This window comes from Artibeus jamaicensis, unplaced genomic scaffold (genome assembly GCF_021234435.1).
Source record: "Artibeus jamaicensis isolate MK-2021 breed Jamaican fruit bat unplaced genomic scaffold, CSHL_Jam_final contig_525, whole genome shotgun sequence".
NCBI classification, from domain to species: Eukaryota; Metazoa; Chordata; class Mammalia; order Chiroptera; family Phyllostomidae; genus Artibeus; species Artibeus jamaicensis.
Window position 1 is genome coordinate 9,410,842 of NW_026521874.1, and position 20,019 is coordinate 9,430,860.

General features: G+C 37.1%; 1 protein-coding gene across 3 annotated transcripts in view; it reads right to left on the minus strand.

Annotated features, from left to right (window-relative positions):
• Positions 1-20,019, minus strand: part of TAOK3 (TAO kinase 3) — a 144,317-nt gene that overhangs the window by 84,095 nt on the left and 40,203 nt on the right. The window contains exon 1 of one of the 3 annotated variants that reach the window (XM_037156289.2): positions 13,571-13,760. The exons of the other annotated variants lie outside the window; for them this stretch is intronic. The gene's annotated coding sequence lies outside the window, so the exon portion shown is untranslated. Of the gene's footprint in view, positions 1-13,570; positions 13,761-20,019 lie in introns of those variants that run through there. 3 annotated transcript variants of the gene reach the window in all.

Genomic DNA, 20,019 nt, shown 5'->3' on the forward strand with positions numbered 1-20,019 from the left:
TTAACACTGAAAAATTTAGTTTTGTGTGGTACTTTAATATGAAGTATCATATTGAAGTATGATACTTCCCCAACTTGAGATCAATTATTCATCCATTGTGGGAAAATGGTACTTCACCTGAGTTAAGGCCAATACAAAAATGGTGCTGATTTGTCTATGTAAATTCCAAACTATTCCAATAGATTTAACCAGGCTTTTGAAGTCTTCACTTCTTACTGTAACTTAATCATATGTACAGTATGAAAATTGAAATGATAATTTACTCATTAAAATAGGGTTTCTTAAAGTTGATTAATATTTAGATTGCTTATAAAAAATTCTCACAGATCCCTAAGACTTTAACTTTTTTAGTAATTCACTTTATTTATTCATGTATTCATTCATTCAGCAAATATTTATTAAGTGCCTAATGTGTGTCTAGTACTGAACAAGGCTTTAGGTTGTTCCCTGCTTTCATAGAGTTTATACGTATTCTAACAGAAAGAAACACATACGTACTGATATGTCAGGTATTAACATATATAATAAAGAAAGATAAAATGAAGCAGGGTCAGAGGTCAAGATAGATCTCTCTGATGATTTGACAGTTGAGCAGACACCTGAAGGCTAAATGAACTGAAGGAGAAGCCCTGAAGATACCTAACAAGGAAGAGTGGTCCAGGCAGAGAAAACAGCAAGATGCTTGGTGTATTCCAGGAAAAGCCAGGCCAGAGTGGGTAGTACAGAGTGAGCAATGGGGAATATAGCAGGGGAGGAGATAGGGCCTTACATAACACCATTAAGACTTTGGATTTTATTGTAAGTCAGCTGGGAAGCCATCGAAGCATTTTGGGAGAGAAGTGATTTAAGTATTTTAAAAAATCACTCTGACTACTATGTGAAAAACAAATTGTATGAGTGGAAAGTTTAAAAATAGGGAAACCTGGAGTTAGCCATTACAAAAGTCCAAGCAAGAAATGATGGTAGCCAGTGCCACCATGGTGGTGGTGGTGGAGATAGTAAGAAGAAGTGAAGTTCTGGAATAGCTGAAAAGGAACGGCCAATGGGCTTTGCTGTTTTGATTGGATATGAAAGAGTGGTGTCAAGGATGACTTGAAAGTTGCGGCCTGAGCTACTACTGAAGATGAAACTGCCCATTTATCCATAAAACTGTAATAAACTTCTCATAGCTTTTCTATAACTTATATACAACCAATTCACAACTCCTCCTCAAATCAAAGTTAACAACACCGATTTAACATAAAGATGCTGTTAATTCTGTTGATACAATAACCCCCCAAAGCAATTATGTCCCTATTCACCAAGTTTCAGCTTTTGCTGTGAGGTGTGATTGCTTGTCATGAGATGGCTTAATCCTCCCACCACTTTTCTCTGCTCGCATTCCTGGGGAAACTTCATTCATACAGCCTGACTTGACGTCATCTGGCCTTGAGTCCCACATCTATGCCTTAATTCTACTTTTACTTCTATACTTTCCTTATCACTTCTTGAAGTGGCACCACTTGGCTTTGGGCTATGGTCAACACAAACTCGGGCCCTTTAATAACAGCAAGTTGCAGATCCGTTTGGTAGTCACCCAGTCGATTTGCTATGTATTTTTTTAAGGAGATACTTATCACAATGAATACATAACATTTAAACAACCTCATAGAGGACATTTAGACCTATTTTCATGTCTTCATATTCCCAAGAGTCTTTGGACCTACTTGAAAACACTCTAGAGTGGAGTCACATCTTACACAAGGTGGTTGGGTTACAAAGATCAACACTCGAGGTGGAAACTGCAGACAGTTCAAGTTATCCTTGAAAATCCCAGGCAGTACACCTGGTTTTATTTATAAAACCCTTTCAAGTAATTCTCATAGACAGTTAAGTTTGGGAACCACTGAGATGATCTAAGGAAAAAAAGTCTAACTATAAAAGAATTCTTAACCTTTTTTTGTGACATTAACCTCTTTGTGAGGTGAAGCCTATGGCTGCTGCCTTCTCAGAATAATGTTGTAAGTGAAAAAAAAAATCAACCACTTAGAATTACAAGGGAAACTAATTACACTGAAATAAAATGATCAAATTAAACAAATTTATAATATAGCAATATATGTGTTTCTTTATTAGTTTACTTAGTAATAACAGCTAATAGGAAGTCTAATATTTATAACTTCAAAGATAAACATAAACAGTATTTTGAGATTTCTGTAATTGTTACATATTATAAAATATCTGTGACTGTTGACAAAGTCTCAGATATGGCCCATCCTTGTGTGGTTTGCTGTCAAACATTCACGAATTATATAAAGTGCTAAATTTCAGTCAGAGTTTAGTAAACAAAAACAATATTTTCTAACATAGTCTATGACTTACAAAAATATCGGCATTTCCACTACTTAGTTCTAGATAAACCAGTATAAATAGTTGAGGAATTCTAGACTTTATTCTGTTTCTTTCAAGCCTCTATAACTTCTCTTTAAAACAATTTTTTAATTGACTTTATTGGGTTGACATTGGTTAATAAAATCATATAGGCTTCAAGTGTACCATTCTATAATACATCACTTGTATATTGTACTGTGTGTTCATCTTCCAAAGTCAAGTCCTTTTCCATCACCATTTATCCCTCCCCTCCCCTCTTCTATCTCCTCTCGCCCACCCTTTCCCTCTTTGTAATTGCCAACCTACTGTCTGTGTCTATGAGGTTTTCCTTTTTTTGCTTAATCCTTCACCATTTTCACCCAGCTCCCCAAATCCCCTCCACTCTGCAGCTGTCGGTCTGTTTTCTGAATCTGAGTTTGTTTCTATTTTGTTCATGTGTTTATTTTATTCATTAGATTCCACATATGAGTGAAATCATATGGCATTTGTCTTTCTCTGACTGGCTTATTTCACAGAGCATAATACTCTCTTAATAAAAATTAACAGACTTTTGCGAGGACTAAATGAGATAATATATGTCAAGTAGGTAGCAGGTGCAGAACAAAGGTTTGCAAGATGTGGATGTAATTCTTGATCATATCCATATAATATTCATTGTTATTGAAAAGCTGTAGGGAATAATTTGGCATTTCTCAAAGTGGTTCTATTGAATAGCTTTCACTATGTTCCTTGTCATTGGTAGCCTCCCTATGATAGAATTTTATCTTACATGGTGGGAGTTAGTTGAAATGCATGTATGAGGTTGTTCCACTGGAAGTATTAAAGATAAGTCACTGCCAGGGTTTTTAGTTGCAAATGATAGAAACCAATTCTGGTTAACTTAGGCAGAAAAAAAAGGTTGTTTATAGGCGATATTATGATTTATAACAAGAAATATGTATTTGGTCTCCATCCTGATTGTGGTGCAGAACTCCTAAAACAGAATTTCCTAAGTGAGAAGAACAAGGCGAGCCTTTTGTTATTCATAACTAACCCCTGTCAACTACACCTGAGCTTATGTTAATGAGGTGACTTCTGGAAAGCCTCTAAGGATGAGGGCTGGTTGTCAATGGAACCAGAACAGATTAGAGGGCTAGAATATTCAGCTCCACCTCCTGACCATTGGGTAGCAGGGCAGAACAGGAGATAATCACCAATGGCCAACGATTTAATCAACCACGCCTGTGTAATGAAGCCTCTATAAAAACCAAAAGGATGGGGGCCTGAGAACTTCTGGGTAGGGAAATATATCCACAAGCCCGGAAGGAGACACACTCCACTTCCATAGGAATAGAAGCTCCCCTGCTCAGCCACTCTGGACTGCATCCAATGCACCTCTTCAGCTGGCTGTTCAGCTGTATCCTTCATAATAATAAACTAGTAAACCTAAGTAAGTGTTTCTCTGAGTTCTGTGAGCTACTCTAGAAAATAAATCAAACCTGAGGAATGGTTGTGGAAACCTCTGTTCTATGTAGCTGGTCAGTCATAAAGGCACAGGTAACTTGGACTGGAGGATGTGGAAGGCAGTTTGTGGGACTGAGCACTTAACCTGTGGGTTCTCACGCTACCTCCACGGACACAGTGTCAGAACTGAGTTCATTGTCTGGTGGTGTTAGACAAGACATGCAATGACCCTCTCTTGCAGAATGGAACAGGAAGCTCAGAAAATGGCTGGCCCCTGGAAGGGCAAAAGCGCAATCAGGATCATGCACAGTACTGTCTGCCAATGTTGTTGCCACTTACTTCTTTCTACTCCACTGGACTCTTAGCATCTTCACAACTGCCACAAATTGTCTCTGTTGTGCCCTGAGCCCTCAAGATTCAACGTCCTGGGTGGGAGCATCTGATTGACCAAAGTCATGTGCCAGCTGCCAGGCAACAAGAAAGAAATATCTACCTGCACTTCTTTGCATCCATAGCAGGAGGAGGAATACTGCCACCCTCCTATGAAAGTAGAATAGTGTTCAAGCATTGGGCGGCCTGCACTCTAAATATTTACTCATTAATGATGAAGACCCACATCCCAGCTCAGAAGATAAGGACAAACTTGGATTTGGAGTCTTCTGGTGTTTAATTCTGTCTCCCTAATCAATTCCCTCTAACCTGAGTAAGTTTTATTTGTTTACGTTTCTTCTACACCTACAAAATCTTTAATAAGAGGTACAGTGACCCTGAAGCAGTGCTCGACTATTCATTCAATCGTTTATTAATTCAGCATTTACTTGACACCTGCTGTGCTTACAACATCCTGCTAGGTGCTAAAATATATATAACACAGGTATATGTTCACAAGAAACTCATTATCTAGAATCAGTGAGTGTTGCAAGGACTACGGAAGTTCAAAAGAGGGAGAGAGGACTTCTAACTCTCTAAGAGGTCGGGGATGAGATTAGGTGATTGATAGCATCATAAAGGGATGGAATTTGGACTGCTCTGTAAAGATCATGCTGAGTTGTAACAGGAAATGGTGTGAGCGAATGATTGGAGGCTGCAGCATGTTTGGAGTGGCAAGGAACTTAAGTAGTTGTTCTGAAGATCTGGGACAGGGTCTTTTGCAAACAAAGCAGAAAGAGTCTATTGGGTCCAGATTTTCAAAGACTTTGAATATCAAGCAAAAGATTCAAAGCTTTTTTTTTCCTGTAAATGACAAACACAGATTAAATTAGAATCAGGCTTCAAGAATAATACTCTAACCACAATGAGTTATCACCTCACACTTGCTAGAGTGGCTATTAGCAAAAAGACAAGAAATCAGTGTTGGCAAAAATGTGGAGAAAAGGGAACTCTATGAGCTGTTGGTAGAAATGTAAATTGGTGCAGCCACTATGGAAAACATTTTGGAAGTTCCTCAGAAAATTACAAGTAGAACTGCCATATGATCCAGCAATTCCATTTCTGGGGATTCACCAGAAGGAAATGCAAGCACTCAAAAAGATACAGACACCCCCACGTTCACTGCAGCATTAATTCCAACAGCCAAGACATCCAGCGATGGAGGAATGAGGAAAGAAAATGTGGTATACATGTACACAGGGGAGTATCATTCAACCACAAAAAAGGAAGGAACTCTTGCCATTTGTGACAACATGGATGGACCTCGAAGGCATGACACTAAGTGAAATAAGTCACAAAGAGAAAGACAAACGTCATATAATCCCACGTATATGTGGAATCTAAGACAAAACAAAGCAAACAAAAAACACTCCAAACTCATACATACAGAAGACACATTGGTGGTTGCCAGGCTGAGGAAATGGTGAACAAATTGAGTGAAGGTGGTTAAAGTGTACAAAGTTTCAGTTATAAAATAAATAAGTCCTGGGGGTGACGTATGGTACAGCATGGTGACTACAGTTAACAATACTGTATTACATACATATTTGAAAATTGCTAAGAGAGTAAATCTTAAAAGTTCTCATCACAAGAAAAAATTTTTGTAGCTATGTGTGGTAAAGAAAGTTAGCTAGGCTTATTGTGGTGATCATTTAGCAATATATATGCACATTGAATGACTGTTTTGTACATCTGAAATGAATATAATGTTATATGTCAAATAACGTTATATATCAAGTATATCTCAATAAGAAAAAGAATAATGTAGGCCCTGGCTGGTGTAGCTCAGTGGATTGAGCGAAGGCCTGTGAACCAAATGATTGTGGTTCGATTCCCAGTCAGGGCACATGCCTGGGTTGCAGACCAGTTCCCAGCAGGGGACTCACGAGAGGCAACCATACATTGATATTTCTCTCCCTCTCTCCTTTCCTTCCCCTAAAAGGATAAAGATAAATCAATAAAATCTTAAAAAAAGAAGAATGTAGTTGTCTGGCAGTAATATACAGGCTGGGCTGGAAACATTTCATTTAAAAACATTATGTACACATCATAGAGAAAGAATTGGAAGGAATCATATAATGTTAATAGTGATTATCTTTAGATATTGGGATTTAGATATTGGGAACATATGCATTTTCTACTTCCTTTTTATTTTCTGTATCTTCTATATTTTCCCCACAGAACATATATCACTTTGTAATGAAAGAAGTTAAAAATATTTTTAAAAGACTGACTTGGAATAGAAGGCGACTAGAGTAGGGAGGTCGGACTAGAGCTACCCAACAGGAACCATGGTCTTATTCTAGCAGGCTGGCAATGAAGTTGAAGGCACGGGGCAGATACTGTGCCATGGCTCCAAGAATCTGGATGCAAGAATAACATGGTAATAATGTCGCAGAGCCAGCAATGGGCTTTATACACGGGAGTCAAAGTTAGTGCTGAGGCTCTAAGAACGAGCGACAGGGAAGACAAGTATTCTATGAACAAAAATAGGAAATTTAGTAAAAAGGAATAAACTTAATAGGAAAAGATGATGACTGTTTTCTAGCCTAATTGACTTTTAAGGGCTGGGTGAGCATCTAGGGAGAGATGTGTGGCAAATAGAAAGAAACAGAGGTTGGAATTCAGAGAAAATAACACAGCTAGAAATTCAGATCTACAATTATTTGTACAAGGTAGATAAGAAACTCAAGAAGGAATGAAGGTAACTCAGGTGAAGAATGCAGAGAAGAGAAAGCTGAGAAAAAAATCTTAGAGAAATATTCCAAAGCTGAATATGTGATAATAGTGCATGGTAGATAAGTGCTAAGTTTAATATTGTATTTCTATAATTAAACATTCACTCAATTTTATAGATAATCAAAAGGTTAAAACAACTTCCATAAGTCTAAGAAACTGAAATGAATTGTCAAAATAATACTATCAGAAATAAAATTTAAAATTTTATACATAACTCTGGCTTTTGCATCATGTCAATTAAACAACACCAACAAAAAAAGTCCTCTTTCTGCCTTTGGAAATGTATTTTTAAACAAGTGCATGCACTACAGTAATAAAATGAACCAGCTAACTTTTTTCCTGGTCTTGTGGCTACTCAAAGCAATTTCTAAGGTTCCATTTCAACCCTAAAAGTCTGTGATCCTGGCACACTGCTTGGTTTTAAATCTTTCATTCCAATTCACACACACACACACACAAATATCCTGAGTTCAATATAACTAAAATTCCCAACATTCAATTTCACTTTAATTGTCCCAAAGTCAAATTAAAGAAAAACCCAAGATGCAGTAAAGACCTTTAGCTTCTGCAAATTTTACCTCTCACTGGTCACTGGATACATGAAGGCACTGTGAGAGCCCTGTATTTATAACTTTTGACTCCCTGCTACAGGCTCTGGAAATAATAGAACATGCAGAAATAAGAGCTTTGAAGACAAACCTTCTTACAGCTAATGAATGATTATCTGACACACGATTTTTCTAAAGTATCACAGCTATTAACAAGTTCTTTTTTGTTGTTGTCTGTTAGGGACCATTTCTCTCCTGTCTCCACTTTGTTGCTCTGAAAATAAAATTTTTTTCTTAACCACAGTCAGATTAGGAACCCCAAAACTTCAAAATTAAATTGTATATACTTATATCTAAATTTACTTTTTTAGAAGGTCTACTTGGTCTTCACTATGAACTGAAATGTGTCCCCCCAGAATTCAGGTTTTGAAACTCTAACCCCTAGGTGTGACTGACTGCGTTTGGAGAGAGAGGAGGTAATTGAGGTTAAATGAGGTCCTTAAGGGCTGGGTCCTAATTCAACAGGATTAGTGGTTTTACAGAAGAGAAAGAGAAACGTTCTCTCACCACTCCCACCTACTCATGCAAGGCTCTGAGCAAGCACAGCTCCAGAAGGCATGCCATTCTGCAGGCCAGGGAGACCTCACCAGAAACCCGATCTCTTGGCATCTTGGTCTTGGACTTCCCAGCCTCCGGAAAAGCGAAAAAATACATTCTTGTGTTTGAGCCATCTAGTGTCTGATATTTTGTTATAGCACTTAGGAGAGTAAGAAAGAGCCTCCTTAAATTTTTGGACTAAGATTTGGACGATATTCAAATGGCTACTAAATTAGTAGCCAAAATGGTTCCTTTTTCAGGTAGCTTAAAAAAACAAAAAACAAAAGCAGATCCTTTGACAATTATTCTCCTTTCCAACACATATCTTGCCAATGCAAAGAATTGGGTAGAAATAGTATTCTCTGAAATAAGAAAAAGGTTATAATTATTTCATTAGACTCCACCTAATAACTTAAATACACACGAATAAGATAACTAGAGTACACATACTGAACTGTAAAATCTTGACCTAAAATCTGTTTCCAAAGACACTTTATGTTTATTTGATCTTTCAACAATACTGCCTGCCTCTTAGTATGAACCTCAAATGTCTAAATTTCACAAAATATAAGTGATGACAGGTACTTTCTTGTTCGGATATTTAAAGCAATTTCTTTATTCTTGAGGAGTTTACTTTAAATTTAGAAGCTGAATGAACCCTAATAGTTCCCTATAGTACTACCTGAGTTTAAAAACCTTTTATAGCTGCTTATGAATGAAATCCATCCTCCACACTACTGACAGCATTATCAACCTGAGAGTAAAGTCTGACCCAGTTTAAAACCCTTTAATCCCACCAAGTACAGGAATATCACATCCAAACTCCTTGTAGATAGATGGCAAAGGAAATCCTCTATGATCTGCTCCTTATCTGCTCTTGAACCCTGTCCTTAGGAACTCTGAGGCCTCACACAGGGCGGGCCCACTAGCTATCTTAAACTACTTCCTTGGGATTTGAAGAAGTACCTGTTGACAACTGCTTTCTTCTTCCCAGCTAACTAGAATTTGTTAGAGATTTTGTTTAGACAGTACCGCTTCAGGGAAACTTTCCTGCCACTCGCTTTCTTTTCATTCCTCAGAGCTTCACAGGGTTCCTTCTTGACTTGGAGATCTCGGTGCCAGTGTTACCACCTGCAGAGGCTCTTCCAGGCCACCCTTACTAAAGTATTTTTTCTCCCCTCACTAAAGTTGTTTTATTTCCATGTTTGTATTCTTACCGTTTCTCCCGACTTTCGTATTCACTGTTCTTATTCTCTCAGCAAATATTTTTTAGAAGAATAAAAGGAGATGGCCAAATTATGGCCTTATACTGGAATCAATCAGATGGTAAAAAGTGATGTGCAAAATCCTACTAAGAGTCCACAAGAACTAGTGCCTATTCAGATAAAGCACATTGTTTACAGTGTAACAAAAATGTAATCATATTCAGGAAGGTAGATAACACAATTGGCAATGTCAAATTATATAGCCAAATATAAGGTGCTTTTTATTTTAACAAACTATTTCTCAGAATCAGGGAGTAACTCCATATTTCAATCCTTCCTTACAAAGTTTCTCAAAGTCCAAGATACTCTCACACTTTCTTTTGAACAATGATAAATTATTAATTGGTGAAGATATATTAGTCTGAAATGACTCAATTAATGCTACTTTGAATGCTTACAAAGGCCACGAAAAATAAAAGGGAAGTTTAGCATCTATTCTTGAGGGTATCGGATTATTAAGAACTACATCCGTGATTCTCAAATTTTGATGTGCATCGATCACCTGGGTACCTTGTTGACATGCAGACTCTGAGTGTCAGTCGGTCAGAGCCAGAGATTCTGTGTTGCTAACAAGCTCCCAGGCCATTGCTAATGGTCCATGAACTTCACTTTGAATTGCAAGGCATAAGATGAAGTTGTGAACAGGGTTCCACTGTCACTGCATTTTTATGATTTTAAAATGTACATATTTACAACCATAGGAAAGGAGAAGGGCATGCTAGGCAATTGAAAGCTGCAAAGAATATGAAAACCTTTTTTAAAAAAGGTTTTTATTTATTTTTAGAGAGGAGAATGGAGAGAGAAAGGGAGAGAAACATCAATGGGAGAGAGAAATGTCAGTCGGTTACTTGTATGTACCCCGACCAGGGTCCGAACTTGCAACCCAGGCATGTGCCCTGACAGGGAAATTGAACTCGCACCCTTTCACTTCCCAGGATGAGGCCCAACCAACTAAGACAGACTAGTCAGTGTGAGATGGAAACTTTTTATAAAGCTATTATGAATGTACCCTTGTCCACCCCATAAATTCAAGTCCATGTTTATAAAACCAGATTTTTCAAAGAAACACCTTTAATCAAAATCAACTATTTAAACTTAAATAAAAAACCCCACAATTTAAAATTCCATTTTCTACCTCCTACATTCTAAATAGTTTCATTTTAATCAGTATACATAGAAGTGTTGAAGTTAGAAAGGGAACACTAATTCTGGTAGTAAAATTTGGGCAATTTTACTAGTCAAAAATGATTTTTTCCTCTTTTCTTTTTAAATTTTTAATTTATTGCTTTTTTAGAGAGCGAGGAAAGGAGGAAAGGAGAGAGGGAGAGTGGGAGAGAGAAACATTGATTATTTGTTCCACTTATTTATTCATTCGTTGCTTGATTCTTGTCTGTGCCCTGACAGAAAATTGAACCCTCAACCTCGAGGTATCGGAATTATGTTCTAACCAACTGAGCTACCCCACCAGGGTTTTTTCCCTTTATTAAAATCTTGCCATTTCTCAGGTCATTTAACTTGTACTATACTTTTTAAATACATAGTTTACATTGGTCCTACTTTCTTAAAAAGACTAAATTAGTTAAAGATTATATAAGATTAAATTCAAAGAATTATACCAAAAAAAGTTAAAATAAACCAAAACAGGATCCCTAAAATATATAAAACATTTAAATCAGCCCAAACCTTTGAAAAATATTCACTTGCCCCAGCACTGTTTTTCCTCTCTCCATAGAGGTAAACTTTCTCAATGTAATACAAAAGCTTAACAGATTCAAAACCTTTTACCTTTTACAGCTATCTTGAAATAAGAATACAGTACCCATTAAAACAAAGATAATAGCTCATAATGGCAAATCAGAACAGGTTCAAAATGTGTTTTGAGATGCTTTTTATAGGTCTAAGGTACTAATGGTTTCTCACAATTTTGTGAACTATTATTAACAGAAGTCTAATGGTGCTCAGTTTAAATTACCCAAGGTTATTTTTTTTTTTAATTTAAGTGTTTATTCTTTGTGGCTAAGAACTAGGAAAACAACCCTGTTACAATGTAAATGTATTCCTGCAAGTCTCTGTTGAGGGAGTCAAGCTGGTTTGATAGAGCTCAATTTGAGGGCAGTGGGTATTTTTTGCTTTCTTTTCCATCCATCTCCTTTACCCTGCAATTAAAGCCTAATAAGTACAAATCAAGCAGGATTTCTGGGCCGGAGCCATTTCAGGAGGGTATGAATCGCTGCTGTGCTAGTTCTAGAATATCAGTTGGGAAACATCATCAAAGGAAATCATGGCGATTCCTTTGCTGATAAGGAAATTGTAAAGAATCTCTTTAGAACTAGAAACAGCAAGCTCAGTAATAATGCCCTCCTGTTCCTCTGAACAACAACAATCTCCCCATTTACTATTTAGCAAAGATTGAAAGAACAGGACAGAAAGCTCCAAAGATGGAAGGTGTAAAAGAAAGCCTCTCTTCTGCTCAGCACTTTGGCACGCATGATAATGAACTTGCATCCGTCTGAGTGGTCACTTCCAAAAGTCTGAGAAAGTAAATGTGAGCTGAATATCAAGCGATAAAAGAGATAATTCTGAGAGACTGTGTTGTTGGCAGCTGAGTACCAAAGAGGTGAGGATTGAGTTTAGTGAACACAGGTCACAAATCTAAGACTCACCCGAAATGAAGATGAATTCAAGTTAGTTTTCTAAATAATCTTGCCACATTAAATACACACACACAGAAAAGCCTTTAGTAAATTCAAGGATGTTTTGCAAATTGTTCTTTTCTTCCTGAATTCTGCTATTTCTGTTCCTCAACAATGATGTGTATCCATGCTCTAATCATTTCCTCATTCTCTGCTCATCTTTCTCCTTCCTTAGGACCCTCCCTTCCTCTTTTTCTTTCTTTCTTTTTTTTTTTGCCTCTCTTATACAGCCAGAAACGACCAAAAGAAACATCCAGTACTGATGTTTGGGGCCGTTTTACATTTTTGTGCCCTCGCCACTACTCTTCACACCTGCCTGAGTTTCCTAGGTTGCTTGATAAATGTTAGGTAGCACAATGCCACCAGTAGCTGCAAATGTCACCATCAGGAAGGCTTGATGATAGTGGCAAAGGAGTGGAAACATCAAAGCGAAGTAGCTGATGGAAGCTCAAAACAAAGCAAAACAAACAAACAAACACCCTCTAGCACTTAGCAGAGTGCCTGACACAAAGGAAGCTCCATAATAAAAGTTTGCTTAAGTGTTTTGTTGCAATTTTAAAGACCTTTCTCATCACAAGCAACCTAGGACTTTGTAGCTAGACTCCTTCCCAAAGCTAGGAGAATTTATGTAGCAAAGATACTTTTTCCCCCACTTAAATGTGTACTTATTAAAGCTTGAAGTTGTGGTCAGACTATGTCAGAGTTCAAAGCATAACAAGAATGAGGGCATCAAAAGAAAGGCTGGAGATGATCATATTGTAATCATATTTTTCTTCTCAGACTATCTATTACCTTTTAACTTTCACAGAACTACACATCATATATGAACAAAATTTAAATTCAAAATGCCTCCTTTACAATATTACTGTGCTTTCAGATATTTTTCTAGTTGATGTCTTTTGTCATACTCTGTTGCTACTTACTCATCTTGAAGTGGGGAAATTAAAACAAAGCGTGACTTTTTTGCACAGATCAAGGGAGAAAATTAAAGTGGCCTGTGGTATCCTCCACATACTAATCCCATCCACATCCTGTTGGAGGGCATGGGAGGCAGGGGAAAAATGTTAGCAAGAGAAAGAAAAGAATAGGTCGACAGCCCCGGGTCTCAGAATGAATGACAGCGCAGGCTGTGTCTCACCTCTATTACCAACCACTGCGGGCAGTCTAGCGTGCTAGTTGCAAACATCGATTCTGATGTAAGATCACCTGTGTTTCAATGGTCATGCTTCTGTCTCTGACTCACAGTGTTAGTCAAGTAACCAAACTGCTCAGCGCCTCATTTTTTCCATAGGTAAGTAGGGATAATAAAAATAACAATACCTTACAGGGTTGGTATACGGATTATATAAATAGGCTATTACATATTAAATTACTCTTAATAAATGTTCCAGCTGTTATTGTTAATACAATTAAATGATAGTTCCTGTTTTCTATGTATATTGATACTTCTATACATGACAGGTTCTTAAAGAAATAGGAAGGATACCTTTCAAATTCCTCAAAGTATGTCTTATATTAAATATTCCATAGGTTGCCCCCCATTCTTGAAGAAGACAACCACAATATTTACTTTCAGAAAGATGGCTTGCCAACATGCAGATGCTTTGCCCTGGACAAATCCGAAATAAAGAATACTGTGGCAGACCCTCCCTGTTGGTTACCTCCTAACAGCCCTTTCTTCGAATTACTCGGCCCACAGAACAGTTTTCAGCCTTGTGATACAAGATAAACCTTAACTGGTATAAGCTGGTTATAGTAATCTTAATTGTCATTGCCAGTATCTGACCTAGGGGTAAGCACGTGACCCAGTTCTGCCCAGAGGAACCAAAGAGGATTTCAGCTTGAGGCTTCCAAATAAGTACCTAGCAAAAACAAAACCTTCCCTCATCTGTGGGAAGAACTGGTAAGTTAGCAGTATTTGTCATTTACCCAGTATATAAAGATTCTGGGAAAAAATAGTTTCAAATTAGTATTAAATTTCCAACTGCTGTCGGTTTTTTCATGTATTTAAAATGATGAGACAATAAGTAAGTTATTAACCAAAGAGAAGCAATACAGACACTTCCCAGATTGACTTTTCCACCTGTGACTAACAGGTTATAGTGACTAACATGTATGGGTTAGTCATAGAGCTGTGGATCCTTTGGGAATAACACTGTTTCAGTTGATGCGAGTAAGGGTAAGGAAATGGAAAAGAGAAGTTAAAGATGGTTTCGTTTTGAGTGATTTGGATGATGAGACTGTCACTAACTCAATGGCTGAAAATACAAGCTAAGGTAATACTGAAGAGCTCTGCTTCACACAGGTTGAGTTCAGCATGATATGATCACATGATCTTCCAATGCAAACAGAGAAATGGAATAGAATGCCAATTCTTTTTGATTTTTATTTTTTAAAAGATTTTATTTATCTATTTTTAGACAGAGGGGAAGTGAAGGAGAAAGAGAGGGGGAGAAACATCAATGTGTGCTTGCCTGTGGGGTGCCCCTTACTGGGGACCTGGCCCACAACCCAGGCATGTGCCCTGACTGGGAATTGAACAGATGACCCTTTGATTTGCAGTCCGGCGCTCAATCCACTGAGCCACAGCAGCCAGGGCAGAATGTCAGTTCTTGGCGCGGATTTCAGTGTCACTAGCCTACAACTGCCAACTGAAATCAGGAGAATGGATGGACTCTAGAAGGGCGAGAAGAGTGCAAACAAAGGGCAGAAAGCTAATATCTAGAAAAATCTCAATTAGTTTAATTGGTGGCTTCACCTAATAAGTCATTCAAAAGTTCTAGGACTCATTTTCCTTATTTGTAAAGGAGAACTAAGAATAACTACCATATCAAGTGGTTGTGAAAAATAAATGATATAATGAATATAAAGCCTTTAGCCAATGACTAATATTTAAGTTCTTAAGCATATACATGAGTTTAGAAAGAGGAAGAACCATGAAGGGAGACAGAGAAGAAGTGCCAATTCACGCATTCACTCATACATAAAACAAATCCAAGCACACTGAGTATCTACAATGTATAAGGCATTCAGCTGGAATAAACAACAGAGTATAAAGGCATATTCAGTTCAGAGTCAGCCAACGTTTGTTGAGTACTTTCTTGTGTCAGGCATGATATGCTTTCATTTGTCTCCTTAAGGGATATAATGAAAGGTGGGAGACCATCCAAAAAGATCAAGTGGGCAAATTAAATGAGGATTTAGAAAAGACCATTAAAGTTGGCAAAATGAAAATTACTGTCCATCTTTGAGAAAACTGTTGTATTACTAGTATCACCGAGATGGGGTTGGGATAAGATTGGGATGGAAGGAAATGAAATCAGGGGAAAAGTTTTATAGGCACACTAGAGCAAAACAAAACAGAGGAGCGAGCAGGGTCAAGTACAGGTTTCTGGAGACAGAGATCTGGGCTTGCCTGAAGGAGAGAAGGAAGAAGTCAGTGAAAAGGAGGAGACGGGGACAGCTTTACTTAGTCATTTCTTTTTAAGCGATGGCAAAGCAAGAAATACTTAAGATACACTTGAAAAAGAAAACATCTTCTGTATTTATTGGTCACTTAATGAATGAACAAGTATTCAATGCTGATATCTTAATAGAACTAGTTTTATAAAGAGACCTGGGAACAGCAGACAGATTTTTAAAACTATGATGACTTCTCAATATTTCATGAGGCTAGAGTGCAAGTTTTTCTACAAGTGAAAAACTCATTATCCCACAAATACCATTCTCTAAAATGCAGTCTTCCTAACTGCATACAGTGTGTGCTGAGACTTCAGGGAAAGCTTATCTTTATAAGTGGAACTGTGCTCTCTGCTCTGTGTGGTAGTATCGTCAATATCACCATTCCATTTTATCTCAAAGGACAACTGATCCTACCAAAAACACCAAGCGCACTTAATTTTTTTTTCAATTACCCTGGACATTCAATATTATTTTAGGTTAGTTTCAGGTATACAGCATAGTGGTTAGACATTTATATAATTTACTAAGTGATCCCCTCTAGTACCCACCTGGAACCATACATAGTTATTACAATATTATTGAGGACAATCCCTAGGCTGTAACAAATGTACTTTTAAAACATCTACTCGAACAAGAGGCTCTCTCTCAAACACTCCCACGCCTTTCCCTTCTCCTTTTCCCCAGTGCAAGCCCCAAGCCTGTTCCTCCTCTTATTCTCTGAGGTGTGTATACCCTTCTTTCTTTCTCCTAAATTCCAAGGGCCCTTCTTTTGCCTCTGTAACTTGTTTCCAAAGCCCACGCAGCCCACCCAGCTGGTTCACTTCTTCCAGGGCTCACTTCTACCTCTGTGACTTTATAAATAAACTTTTGCTTGTATTTGAGTCTTGGCTCTGAATTCGCTCTTAGCCAGAACTCGAAACCCAAGGTTGCTGAACTGAGGTCCAGTCGGCAGCAACATTCTGGTGCTGCTTCTCTGCCAACAATTCTATGCCACTCTCTGTACGAATACTTTGATAAAGTGGATATGTTTCTATGAAAATAAAGCTTACCATGTTTGTCCCCAGAGGAAAAAGAGAAACACCAACCCCCCACGGTCAAAAAACAAAACAAAACAAAACAAAACAAAACAAAACAAAACAAAACCCACATCCAGGACTTTGGAAGAGATAAAGTACCTAACACTATTCTTACTCCTTTATTGAATTCTTTTCACTTATTCCTTCACTAAAGAGAAGGGCCTGGTCTTGTTTCAACTTCAACTTCTATAAACTAATATGATTTTAATAAAGAAGTATATTATATACTCTAACCACCCTTCTTAAAATTGCAACCTCCTGCCGGTCCCTGCCCATCTTCTCTGTTTTTTTCACTCTATAGCATTTATCACCTTCTAATACACTATGAATTTTTACTTAATTTATATATTTTCTGTCTTGCCCTTCTAAAATGTAGATTCTATAAGCTCAGGTCTTTAATATGTTTGTTCACTGTTGCATCTCCAATGTCTAAAACGATGTTTGAAAGATAGTACCCATGCAAAAAACAGTTCATGAAAGACCAAATAAATTAATTCCAATACAACAAAAAATGTTAAAAGTTTCTCTTGCACTAACTTTTATCTTTGTACCATTTTTCCTATGTTAATACTCTTTTACAAATCTCATATCATATGAATTTGTTTATCTCAATTATATTGTAACTTTCTGGAAGATGACTCCACATATTAGTTCTTAATTATTTCCTTATTGCTCTCATATTTGAAATGTTAGCTAATAAATGAAGTACAGTGAACTCTTCTTTTTGTTCCTGGTTCTGCCCTTTCCTTTTGCTGCCCGGTTTCAACCCCACTTAGCAAAGAGAGTTTGGCGCTGTTTCAGCAAAGTCATTCTCCACACTGGTTTGTTATGAAGTGATCGAATAGACCATGGTTTTAAGTTGTTGAAATGGCACGCAGTGTTTTTTAAACAAAATTCTTTTATGAGTTCCAGTGCAATAAAATAGTTCAGTGATTCAACTGGCTGAATTACATTTCATTCACTTAGGAGGAAATTTCACTAAATAAAACTTAGCACTTCTCTTTTATTTTCCATCTCCAGAAACTTCACATTTGGTGATACTTCTCACACGGAGCACTAGAACCCTTCATGGTCTCAGGGAGGGTCTTGATGAGGTTAACTGAAATATATTAACCAAAACGAGGTCTTCACTACTTGATCTTGAATTATTATTTGCCTCTCCTTAGACTTCTTGGTATAATATTTTATTATTCATAAATCAGTTTAGGAAAACTATCATAACTTATCTTTACAAGGAAGGAACTCCTTAAACGTTGTTCAACAAATGTGCATGGTTGCAACGTTTCTAAAAATGAATGTAATCAGAAATCAAGACAAAGCTTAGAGAAGCCTCTGATGGATATCATCTCTGCTGCTCCCAGGCTTTTGAGTTTTAAAAGTCACATGAATGCAACCTGTATTTCAGTTTTTTTAAATCTGTGGCATTTTTAAAAAACAATTTGTTCAGATAATGTTCTCAAATCTTGACATGTAATAACTTCAGAAAAACTAAATTTATTATGGGACCTTATGAATTTCTATTAAAAGTTATAAAATTATGGCTGTTTCTTCCTTATTTTCATTTGATATGAGAGGCACATAGCAAACTAGGAAGAACATGACACTTGGAGTTAGAAAAGCCCTGGGTGGTGTGGCTCAGTGGATTGAGTGTTGGCCTGCAAACCAAAGGGTTGCTGGTTTAATTCCCAGTCTAGGGCACATGCCTGGGTTGCAGGCCAGGCCCCCAGTAGGCAGCATGCGAGAAGCAACAACACACTGATGTTTCTATCCCTCTCTTCCTTTTCTAAAAATAAATACATAAAATCTTTAAAAAGAAAGAAAGAAATGCATGTTTAAATCTTACTCTGCTACTTACTAGCATGGTCTTCAGCCAGCTCTTGAAAAGGCGATCACAATGAAAAACACAGGGTTTAATTAAAGTAGGATTGCATCCAAATCCCACCCAGGTCTATTCCTAACTAGGTATATGATCATCATCAAGTTTCAAAACTCTCTAAGGTTAAGTTTCTTCATCTTTCAAATGGACATAACAAACATAGCTAACTCATAGGATTATTGATTGTGAGGATTAGATAAGATAGTACATACAAAGTGCTGAGCACTTCAAGGTGCCTAGCACAGAATAAGCATTCAATAAACTTCATCCATTACTACTAATAAAATAATTAAATGTACAAGTCTGTGTAGAGCATACACATGTATGAAGTATTTAACTGTTAACTTTCACTCTTCTTTGCATGTCAAAAAATAGACTCAATTGTCCATAATTCAATTATTCTACCCTGATGTCCTGAATATAATAATATTATTCATTCCTATATTAGAACTTAAAATTAGATCAGTCTTTGGCTGATGTTTAAATTTTATTATAGGAATTACTTTTAAGTGATTTTATGTCCTCTTTTGTTCAATAGGAAGTCATGTTTTTCATAAATAACACAGAATGTACAAAGGAACCTATGCCACTGTTTAATTTCAATTTTTCATGTTCTATCATTTACCAATAATTTTATATTAAATTCAGCCTAAGTTTTTTTTACTTTGACTTATTTTATCCTTAAGGATTTTGAATGAAGTGGTTTTTCATTTTTTAAAAACTCATACACCTTTTTCCTCAAGTCTTTGAGTCTAAAATGAACATGAAACTGAACTTTTATTTAGTGGACACTAACGTTCATTTTAGAAATATTATTTATGCCTAGAATAACCAAGCCACAATGGTAGGCTCCATCTTTAAAAGGTAATTCTACATACTGCACTTTGGATTTTAATCATTTCATTGTATACCAAATGTGCTTAACATTCATCCTTTGCCCTCAGAGTTTGTTCTAGATCAGTGCTTTCAGAAAGAATATTTCATGATGACGGAAACAGTCTATATTTACACTCTCCAACATGGTAGCCACCAACCACATGTGGCTTATTCAGCACTTGAAATGTGGTTGATGTGAATGAGGAACTATTTTTCAATTTTGTTAAATCTCCATTAAATTTTAATTTACATAGCTGCATGGCTAGCAGCTATATTGGATGCACAGTTTTAGGTGGTTCAAAATGTTGGTAATTATGTTGGAAATGAATAATAATGATTCTTATAACTAAACTATAGCGGCTGTGTCAGTGCCTCAGGAATTGCTGACACATCTCTTGACTAGCTGTGCAAGAAGTACTGAGGGTTTCAGCCGTGTTTTACCACTTTGTGAATCAACCTTCCACCAGCCGCCTCTTTCCTGCCAGCATTGGTGGCCTTATACTCTCTTTGTAGTCATTCGTAAAACAAAAAGCTAAGATCTAAAACATCTAACTAGTAGTCTAATTCTGACCTTAAGCTCCTATGGGAATTCAATTGTTTTTGTGGGCCTAACCTCTGAGGGAAGAAGGTATTGCTGTGTTGTTC